Raw genomic sequence first — 10,000 nt, forward strand, 5'->3', positions numbered from 1 at the left:
GCTCTGGAGGGTCAAGAGTCAGATGTTGTGCTTCGGCATGTTGAGCACCCGACTTATTTTCCGTGTTTTGGCCAACAAGTTGGTAGTGTGTTGGTTATTGTTGGTGACATCTGGGCAAACACATCAGCCAATGAACTGGATGATGCATTTATAGCATGAGATTTCTTACCAGTACTTATCATTCACACATGTTCTTAATTCACCTTTGTCCCAGGAAACCTACAAACCACGTTGAAGGTACCGCAAACCAGAATCCATCCCTAAAAGTGATGAAAAAACAAGAGTTCGAACAACACTACTGGAGTATGGTTGGTAAGCACACAAGCAAACACAAAAACTCTGTAATCAACATAGGATTGAGACATATCCTAAATGTTTGGGTTTAAGGAACAGTGTCACACTATTTAAGTCAAACCTCAAATTACTAAAAGATGTCCTTTTCATCAGTGAAAACCAAAAAAATAATGGTGTAGTTTTGTTGCCAATGACCATTCAAGTGCACTGAAGCTATTCTTGGTTGTTTACAGCCAAGGATGGAGAAGATGGAAATGGATTGAAACTGGAAAAAACTGGCCATGACATGGAGTTCTTTCTAGTTTTGTCTTCAGAAAGACACCAAAAATTAAACATGAATAGCTCTTTGTGCCATAAATATATTTGATATCTTGTCAGTGGGTTGTCAGGATAGTTGTATGTGTGAGCTTAAGTTTAATTTAATTAGATTTTTACCCATTTTTGACCTAAAAACAGCAAATTAAGCATGATAAGTGTACCTTTAATGCCAGCTTTTCAAAGGGCTCAGTGTCATGGAAGTGCAGTTTATTTTGTGTAGTTTAATCATTTTGTGTAGTTTTAACAATTACTCACCCCTACTTGCTATGCAACTTAATGTTAAGCCAGAAAGTACTTTTCTTTTAAACAACTCAAATCAAAGCTTTGTGGCAAAAAAATGTCTGTCGAGCATACAGAATTTAAGTTACAAACAACGGAGATAAACTTTGAAAAACTGTTTGGCTCAACAGTTTTCAAAAATCCCAATCAAAATCCATTTTAATCTTCTCCAATTTTGCCCATCCCTGTCTCCTTTTGTATTTGCTGTTTTATTCAAACCTTGCTTCAATGTTTTAATTAAGCAATTATTTTTATGTTTGGTTTGATTTGGTTGCCAACTCCCAGTCAAGAGACTGGTTATAAAACCTTAAAACCTTCAAACGCAAGATTAACAATGTTGTCACAATCGATGTTGAACTGACTGTGACAGTGCACAATCTTTTGTTTTTGCTTTTTACGGGTTCGCAAATTAGTTGCGTCTAGAATTTAATCGAAAGATTTGATTGGTTATCTTCTCAAAAGAAGGTGTGTTTTGTGCACAGTCAAGGCTAAAAATACAGACAAAAACATGAAAATTAATAACAAGACTTGTCAAGGTTTATAACCATCTCCATGCAATAACTATACTTTCATAACACAGCTCCGTAAAATCAAACTTTTAATCAACAATTTCTAAATTCAGTTCAAGCCAACAGATCACACATTCACATTACAAAGGTTATCTCCTCTTAGGGCGGTGTCTACTAATTCAAAGGTATTTTTGCGCGGTTACCCCCAGTTTCCTTTTTGGATACCGAGATACTAAGTTCTGCTTCCACCGCATAGTTTTGAACCTGGTGCCAAAATATCCCTGTATTAATAAGCACCAGCCATAGGAAATCCGAGTATCTCGAGATGCGCAGGACGTATGCGCAATAACAATAGTATGCACCGTCCTTAACCTGACGACATGCAGTCCAACGTTTAAATGTTGGTCAACAAATGTTGAACTGTGTATCATATACATGTAATGTTGGATGCTAAAGTAAGCCATTCAACAGACTGGAAATTGTTGAAAAAAGTTGATGGAAATAGAGATGAGCTATGTTCTGTTCAACAGGTTTCTGTTACTTGAACATCATTCATCAAGTTATTGTTTTTCAGTTTCTACAAGCAGACAACACACGCTTCAACATTTGTTGCATGTGTCGTCAACTACAATACACGGTTTGCAACCAATCTCTAGAGACTCGGATAACAATAATATTATTTATTTATTTATTTATTTATTTAATGTACAATAATTATTTCTGGTAGACAAACTAGAGGATCGAGCCAATGAGAGATCTTTTGGTTTTGCCAACCAATGTGGCAGCAATGATGTTACATGAAAACCACCCATACAATATAACAATGATTATTCATTTTACTATGATGCATGGAGTGGTCATCCATTTTCCTGAGGAGCACAGGTCATGATAGAGATTCTCTTTCCACCTTGATTGAATGTCAATGATCTTTAACTCTTTGGAATGGTCTAAAACCAAGAGACCAATTTTGATATATTAAAAGTTCAGTCCTAAACAATAGGCATCATCTTGAGGCTCTGGGGAATAAATATAAGGATTTGTATGAGTTTATTCCCCTCAGAGAGCCTTGTGATGATGCCTTTTGTTTAGGACTGAATTTTAATATATCGAAATTGGTCTATTGAAACAATATTACTGTTTTAAGTTTATTTGTAAAATAAAATCATCTGTGGCTACACAGTCACATTCCATAACCTCCAAAGTAGGAGCCCATTCTTTCTCTTTTCCATTGTTTTTTTTATTTACCTGTGCTAAATTTGTATTCAATTTGTTAAAATTGCACAAGCAGTATGGATTTAGCAAAGAGCATAGAGACAAAGTAAGTCAATAATTAAGAGACAATCATGATTTTCTTAACGAACGATCTTCACAGTTGAAAAAAAAGGATTTCAGCTGATGACCATGTGATTGTGCTGCAAATGGCTCTACAGATGAGCCGGGGAGTCAAGCAACCTGGGAGCTGCTCAGTTGCAAATGTAGAATAGAACCCACAGGCAGTGAAAGTAGGATGAAGGATAAATGAAAACTGAAGCGGTAGTCATTGTACTAGTCTCTGTATTCTCTCTGTTGCAGCCAGTAGAGATATGTATATACCACGAGAATGTATATACATGTAAATGCCGAGAATGTGACGAGAATGTATAAGCTTGTATATACATGTAAATGCCATTGTTATTACTTCCTTTTTCCTTAGGAAAAGGAACAAGTTGAGAAGAAAAAGGCTGCGGCGGCAGCCATCCCTGGAAGAATGAAGTCATGCAGAATTGGCAAGTGAAGAAGATGAATGTGTGGTGGAGCAGCTAGGTATTGTACTCGTGTAAAATGCTGACAGCTAGGGTTGCATATGGTTGCTACTAGTTTAAATCCGTCTCTGGTGGATACTCCAGCTCGATCTACCACCGAACAGAGACACTTCACAACTACATGTGCTCCTCCGATCTGAATCACTGTGACATGTTGACACGTGTTTTGCACACCGCTATTTTTTGTATTTTATAAAGAACAATTGTTACATTTAGTGTTATCTTGATTTGAAAAAAATCCAATTGCTTGAAATTTCATAATGTAGCCGTACCGAAGTTTTAGTTTTTCCCAAACAATGTTGTCATATTTTTGTTTGTTCCAGAAACGTCTAAAATCATTGCTGAAGGGAATTTCTGTTATGGAAGGAAAAGAGGTAAGGCAGTGAGGGGATTCATTTGTGTAGATAACGTTCATTTTCTGTGAACAATAATCAAATGATTACCGGTATTATTTATTTTCAGGGTGCACTATCATCCAGTAAAGTTGGATCAATAGTTGGACTTCAATCGGAGGAAATTTCGCAGATTGCGTCTGAGTATGCTGAACGGGTATGTATGGAACGTGGTCATAATTTGGCTCTAAGTACTGACAAATTGTTTGGGATTTTTCAAACGTAGGTTGCCAAAAATTGTATCATACTGAAGTTGTTCTTCTGTAGGTGAAGAGATTAAGAAAGTGATTCAGGCGGCTGAATTCAGTCTATATTAACTTGATCTCACTAAACTGAAATAGAAACTTTTGCACCAACGCTTTTTGAACAGTGGGAATGTTGTAACTGGAAAGGCAGATGTCAGTACAATGGCAGTGAGTCCTCCTAAGGTATCTAAAGATACGGAGTGTTGGTCCAAGCAATGTGCTCAGTTGGTCGTGCATTGGACTGCAGTACAGTGCGGGAGGTGGAGGATTAATCTCCCACCCAACCATTCACTACTTTCTCAAATCGCATTATGCACCTCTTTTACCCCCCCCCCCTCCCCCTCTAAAAAAATTGCATAGGCATCGTTTTTATGGGATTTGAGAAAGTACAGAATACTAAGGGTGCGCTCAATTGACCGGAAAAAAAATGTGTGGAGTGATGATTTAAAACGCTATGTCTGGCGTTTTGACAAGAGTAACAAGAAGACTTGTGGAGTTTCATAACCATTGCATTAACTATGCTTTGGTAACACAGCTCCGTAAAATTAAACTTTTCATCGACAATTTCTAAGTTGAGTTCAAGTCAACAGATCACACATTCACATTACAAAGGTGATCTAAATAATAAAGATATGTTTAAAATAGCATTTTAACAGGTGTTTGACAAGTTTAAATAAATGTGAATCTCCGTAAAAACGCAGGATTTCTAACTTCTATTCCGTTTATTCCTGTTCCGGAATACGGTCAATCGAACGCGCCCTAACAATCTTTAGTCTCCTCAGATAAGAACCACAAATGGGAGGTGCTGTCATATATTTGAACATAGTTAATAGAGGGGAATGGTTATGAAACCCGACAAATTTCTTTGTTGTAGGTTTTTGTTCTCTTTTTTGGCCTTGACAGTGCAGAAAACACAATAGCTATTTAGTCCGTATTGAGGAAATAACCAATAGAAAAGTGTTGGTTACGTAATTCATGCAAAGTGTATGACCGCAAAGCAAAAGACTGTGCACGGTCGTGGACTTTCCAACCAAAATCTTAGCATCCTTTGTTTGCTCCTTTGATGTTTGCCGAGCTTCAAAATCAGTCCCCTCTATTAACTATGATTTGAACTACATTTATGTAATTCACACATTCATCTATCACTGGAGATCATGGTTGCGGTCACACTTGAGAGAATCACATTGTAACACTGGTGTTGAAACTACTCTAGTGGTTGCGGTCGCATTAGGGAGTTAACACTAGTGTTAAAGCAAGTTCTGTTGTTCAGTGTTCCCCTAGGGATTAAAAACACCAGCGAGTGGACACTGGTTTAGTGTCAACACTTGTGTTACCCTGCGTTTCTCTAAGTGTGACCGCGACCAATGTTAACTCTCTGGTGTTTTGAATCCCTAGGGGAACACTGAACAATAGAACTTGATTTAACAGTACTGTTAACTCCCTAAAGCAACCGCAACCAATATGAACTTGAAAGTGACCAGCTCCCAACGGGGGGTGCCTACAAAACGAAGACCGAATACCGAAGACTGAAGACCCAAAAAGGGAGACCCAAAAACGAAAACTTGAATCTCAATTAATTTAAGAACCGTTAAAACGTGCTAAAACGCATTGTTCGGCGCTAAAACAATAAAATCGATAGGGTCTTCCTTTTTGTAGAAATGCCCCCCTCAAACTACAAAACGAAGATCCTCGCAAAAAGCTTTATTTTCGCAGCTAGGAACGCAGTGTCAGGTCTTAGTCGAACGTCAACCCAAACTCTCTCGTGAGATACCTCTTGTGTGAATCTCGAAGGCTATGTTTAATATCATTGGGGATTTCAATGTAGTCCACTGAAAAGTAAGTAAATTTGTTAGTTACACACTTTTTCGCCGCGTGGTAGTATCTCACGGTTTCTTGATGGGAAGGCCTGCAATTTGACCAATCACCAGTGACGGGATACATCCACCGTTCTTTGTGTGAGACTATTAAGTCAAAGAGGATAACCTTCTTTCGGTGGCAAAAGTCCCAGTGGAAATAAAGCGCTTTTAGCGAGGGTCTTCGTTTTGTAGTTTGAGGTGGGGCATTTCTACAAAACGAAGACCGTATTGATTTTATTGTTTTAGCGCCGAACAATGCCTTTCAGCATGTTTTAACATTTCTTAAATTAGTTGAGATTCAAGTCTTCGTTTTTGGCTCTTCGGTCTTCGTTTTGTAGACACCGCCCAACGGGCTTGATAACTTAGATGGTAGAGCGAGTGCAGTGCAGTTGCGCAATCATGAGTTTGAGTTCTGTTCAAGCCGTCGCTTCATTAGGGAACTTCGGGAGCTTTAGCAACGACGACGGGAACGGCAACGAGAACGTCTTGTAAAAACATAAACTCACGTTCTTGCGATCACTTCGCAACTGTTCCAAGCTTTTTAATATGACAAAGGTGTGGCAGTCCCTCAGGAATGAAACCGTTATTAGCGGCACTTAATTTAGGGGAGAAAAATGAAAATTTATCTCCAAGTGCTAACGTTCTCCATAACACTTCAAACTTGGTTATTTCAAGTTGTTGCTTTGCTGACGACGGCAAAGAAATGGACAAAAATGAAAAACGCACGTGCGGGGCGTGCAAAGCTATTGTTTTTGCCCACTGAATATGCAAATTTCTGACGTTCTCGTTGCCGTCGCCGTTGTCGTTGCTAAAGCTCCCTAAGCTTAAGCAACGACGACGGCTACGGCGACTGAAGAGACCACAAAGCAATAATATCATGGGGTTAAAGAGAAAAAATAATCTTGCTGCAAGTGAGGCACGCATTTTAGCGCATATTCTTGCGGTATTCTGCGTAACAACGACGTGGAATCATCAAATTTGAGGCTTTTACGACAACGTAATTGTCTGCCCACAATTGTACGACGTGAACGAGATGCAATGATCGCGAAAGAGTGACTATTGTTTTGTAGCGTCGTCGTAAATCATAAATTAGGGAACTTACGAAACGACATTTGCCCCATTCATTTCCTTATAAGGTCAAACGCAGGTATAATGGCTGGTAACCGAGATTCAGTGAACCAAAGAGAAAGCTAGAATTACATTATCCGAGGTTGAGAATTTAACAAATGATGTTATCGTTTTGTGGCGTTGTTTTTGTTGTCGTAGTCGTCGTGGTTTCTTCAACTCCCTAATATCATTGGTTAAAAGAGGAAAAAGGATCGTGCTGCACGTGTGACACGCATTTTAGCACATATTTCTGCGCATAAGCTGCACAAAGGCCGGTTTACAAGGTACGATTTGTCGGCCGGTTTTGTCGGGCCGATAAATCGTACCGTGTAAATTGTGTAAAAACGCGTAATTTTTCCTCAAAAGATCTTCCCTTTGTCCTTTTAGTATCAGCCACTTTGAAAGCTTTAATTTTTTAAGTATTTATGCGCATTTCCCACTCGCATACCCTTTGATTGACATGGCGGTTTCTCCCGAAGTGTCGGCCCGACTTCAAAACATCTGGCCCCAGTTGTTCGATGGGTGGATAGCGCTATCCATCGGATAAATCACTATCCAGCGGATTAACACTAGCAAAAGCAATTGAGTTATCTAGTGGATAGTGATCTATCCAGTGGATAGCACTATCCACCCTTCGAACAGCTGGGCCCTGTTGCATTGGATCGGACCGATTTTCATTTCCATAAATCGGACGTTCATCGGTTGTCAAAATACACGCAAGATTTGCTCTCCGACACCGTCGGGCCGACAAGTCGTACCGTGTAAACCGGCCTTAACAACGACGCGAAATCACCAAATTTGAGGTTTTGATGGCAACGTAAGCAGGCAACAGAGAATCCTTCATTCTCTATTCTAACTTTGAAACCGCTCGTACCAACGTATTTTTAGGATACTTCGCCCACATTGTAACACGTGAACGAGATGGAATAATCGCCAAAGAATTACAGTAGTTTAAAGTAATTTTATGAGGTGACGTTTTCGTCAACTTTGCCGTCGTAGATCTTAAATTGGGGAGCTTAACCAAAGACAACGGCGACGGAAACACAACGCCACAAAGCAAGAATATCATTGGTTAAGAAAGCAAAAATAATCGTGCTGCACGTGCAGCACGTATTTCCGTGCATTTTTGCTGTACTTTACAAAACAACAACGTAAAATCACCAAAATTTTAGGTTTTGACGACAACGTGAGCATATAACAATGAACCATTCATTTTCTATTTTTACTTATAACCATTTGTACCCATCCAGTTACGGGATAGTTCGCCCGTATTGTATAACGGCAACAAGACGGAATAATTGCGAAATAATTGCGATAGCGCTAAGTTATATTTTGGTGTGATGTTTACGTTGCCGTTACCGTCGTCTTTGCTTAAACTCCCCAATAAGACGACGGTAACGGTAACGATGTTTACGTTGCCGTTACCGTCGTCTTTGCTTAAACTCCCCAATAAGACGACGGTAACGGTAACGATGTTTACGTTGCCGTTACCGTCGTCTTTGCTTAAACTCCCCAATAAGACGACGGTAACGGTAACGATGTTTACGTTGCCGTTACCGTCGTCTTTGCTTAAACTCCCCAATAAGACGACGGTAACGGTAACGATGTTTACGTTGCCGTGACCGTCGTCTTTGCTTAAACTCCCCAATAAGACGACGGTAACGGTAACGATGTTTACGTTGCCGTTACCGTCGTCTTTGCTTAAACTCCCCAATAAGACGACGGTAACGGTAACGATGTTTACGTTTGCCGTTATCGTCGTCTTTGCTTAAACTCCCCAATAAGACGACGGTAACGGTAACGATGTTTACGTTGCCGTTACCGTCGTCTTTGCTTAAACTCCCCAATAAGACGACGGTAACGGTAACGATGTTTACGTTGCCGTTATCGTCGTCTTTGCTTAAACTCCCCAATAAGACGACGGTAACGGTAACGATGTTTACGTTGCCGTTACCGTCGTCTTTGCTTAAACTCCCCAATAAGACGACGGTAACGGTAACGATGTTTACGTTGCCGTTACCGTCGTCTTTGCTTAAACTCCCCAATAAGACGACGGTAACGGTAACGATGTTTACGTTGCCGTTACCGTCGTCTTTGCTTAAACTCCCCAATAAGACGACGGTAACGGTAACGATGTTTACGTTGCCGTGACCGTCGTCTTTGCTTAAACTCCCCAATAAGACGACGGTAACGGTAACGATGTTTACGTTGCCGTTACCGTCGTCTTTGCTTAAACTCCCCAATAAGACGACGGTAACGGTAACGATGTTTACGTTGCCGTTATCGTCGTCTTTGCTTAAACTCCCCAATAAGACGACGGTAACGGTAACGATGTTTACGTTGTCGTTACCGTCGTCTTTGCTTAAACTCCCCAATAAGACGACGGTAACGGTAACGATGTTTACGTTGCCGTTACCGTCGTCTTTGCTTAAACTCCCCAATAAGACGACGGTAACGGTAACGATGTTTACGTTGCCGTTACCGTCGTCTTTGCTTAAACTCCCCAATAAGACGACGGTAACGGTAACGATGTTTACGTTGCCGTTACCGTCGTCTTTGCTTAAACTCCCCAATAAGACGACGGTAACGGTAACGATGTTTACGTTGTCGTTACCGTCGTCTTTGCTTAAACTCCCCAATAAGACGACGGTAACGGTAACGATGTTTACGTTGTCGTTACCGTCGTCTTTGCTTAAACTCCCCAATAAGACGACGGTAACGGTAACGATGTTTACGTTTGCCGTTATCGTCGTCTTTGCTTAAACTCCCCAATAAGACGACGGTAACGGTAACGATGTTTACGTTGCCGTTATCGTCGTCTTTGCTTAAACTCCCCAATAAGACGACGGTAACGGTAACGATGTTTACGTTGCCGTTACCGTCGTCTTTGCTTAAACTCCCCAATAAGACGACGGTAACGGTAACGATGTTTACGTTTGCCGTTATCGTCGTCTTTGCTTAAACTCCCCAATAAGACGACGGTAACGGTAACGATGTTTACGTTTGCCGTTATCGTCGTCTTTGCTTAAACTCCCCAATAAGACGACGGTAACGGTAACGATGTTTACGTTTGCCGTTATCGTCGTCTTTGCTTAAACTCCCCAATAAGACGACGGTAACGGTAACGATGTTTACGTTTGCCGTTATCGTCGTCTTTGCTTAAACTCCCCAATAAGACGACGGTAACGGTAACGATGT

At 40.5% G+C, this 10,000-nt stretch overlaps 1 protein-coding gene across 6 annotated transcripts in view; it reads left to right on the forward strand.

The window, feature by feature from the left end:
• The window catches only part of LOC138012805 (ATP synthase subunit C lysine N-methyltransferase-like), a 33,192-nt gene that overhangs the window by 14,814 nt on the left and 8,378 nt on the right, over positions 1-10,000 (forward strand). For 5 of the 6 annotated variants that reach the window (XM_068859697.1, XM_068859696.1, XM_068859695.1 and 2 more), the window contains 4 exons: positions 215-312; positions 3,094-3,203; positions 3,526-3,576; positions 3,665-3,751. The gene's annotated coding sequence lies outside the window, so the exon portion shown is untranslated. Of the gene's footprint in view, positions 1-214; positions 313-3,093; positions 3,204-3,525; positions 3,577-3,664; positions 3,752-3,861; positions 4,428-10,000 lie in introns of those variants that run through there. The other variant, XM_068859693.1, reaches the window with a different exon arrangement.

This window comes from Montipora foliosa, chromosome 8 (genome assembly GCF_036669935.1).
Source record: "Montipora foliosa isolate CH-2021 chromosome 8, ASM3666993v2, whole genome shotgun sequence".
Classification (NCBI taxonomy): Eukaryota; Metazoa; Cnidaria; class Anthozoa; order Scleractinia; family Acroporidae; genus Montipora; species Montipora foliosa.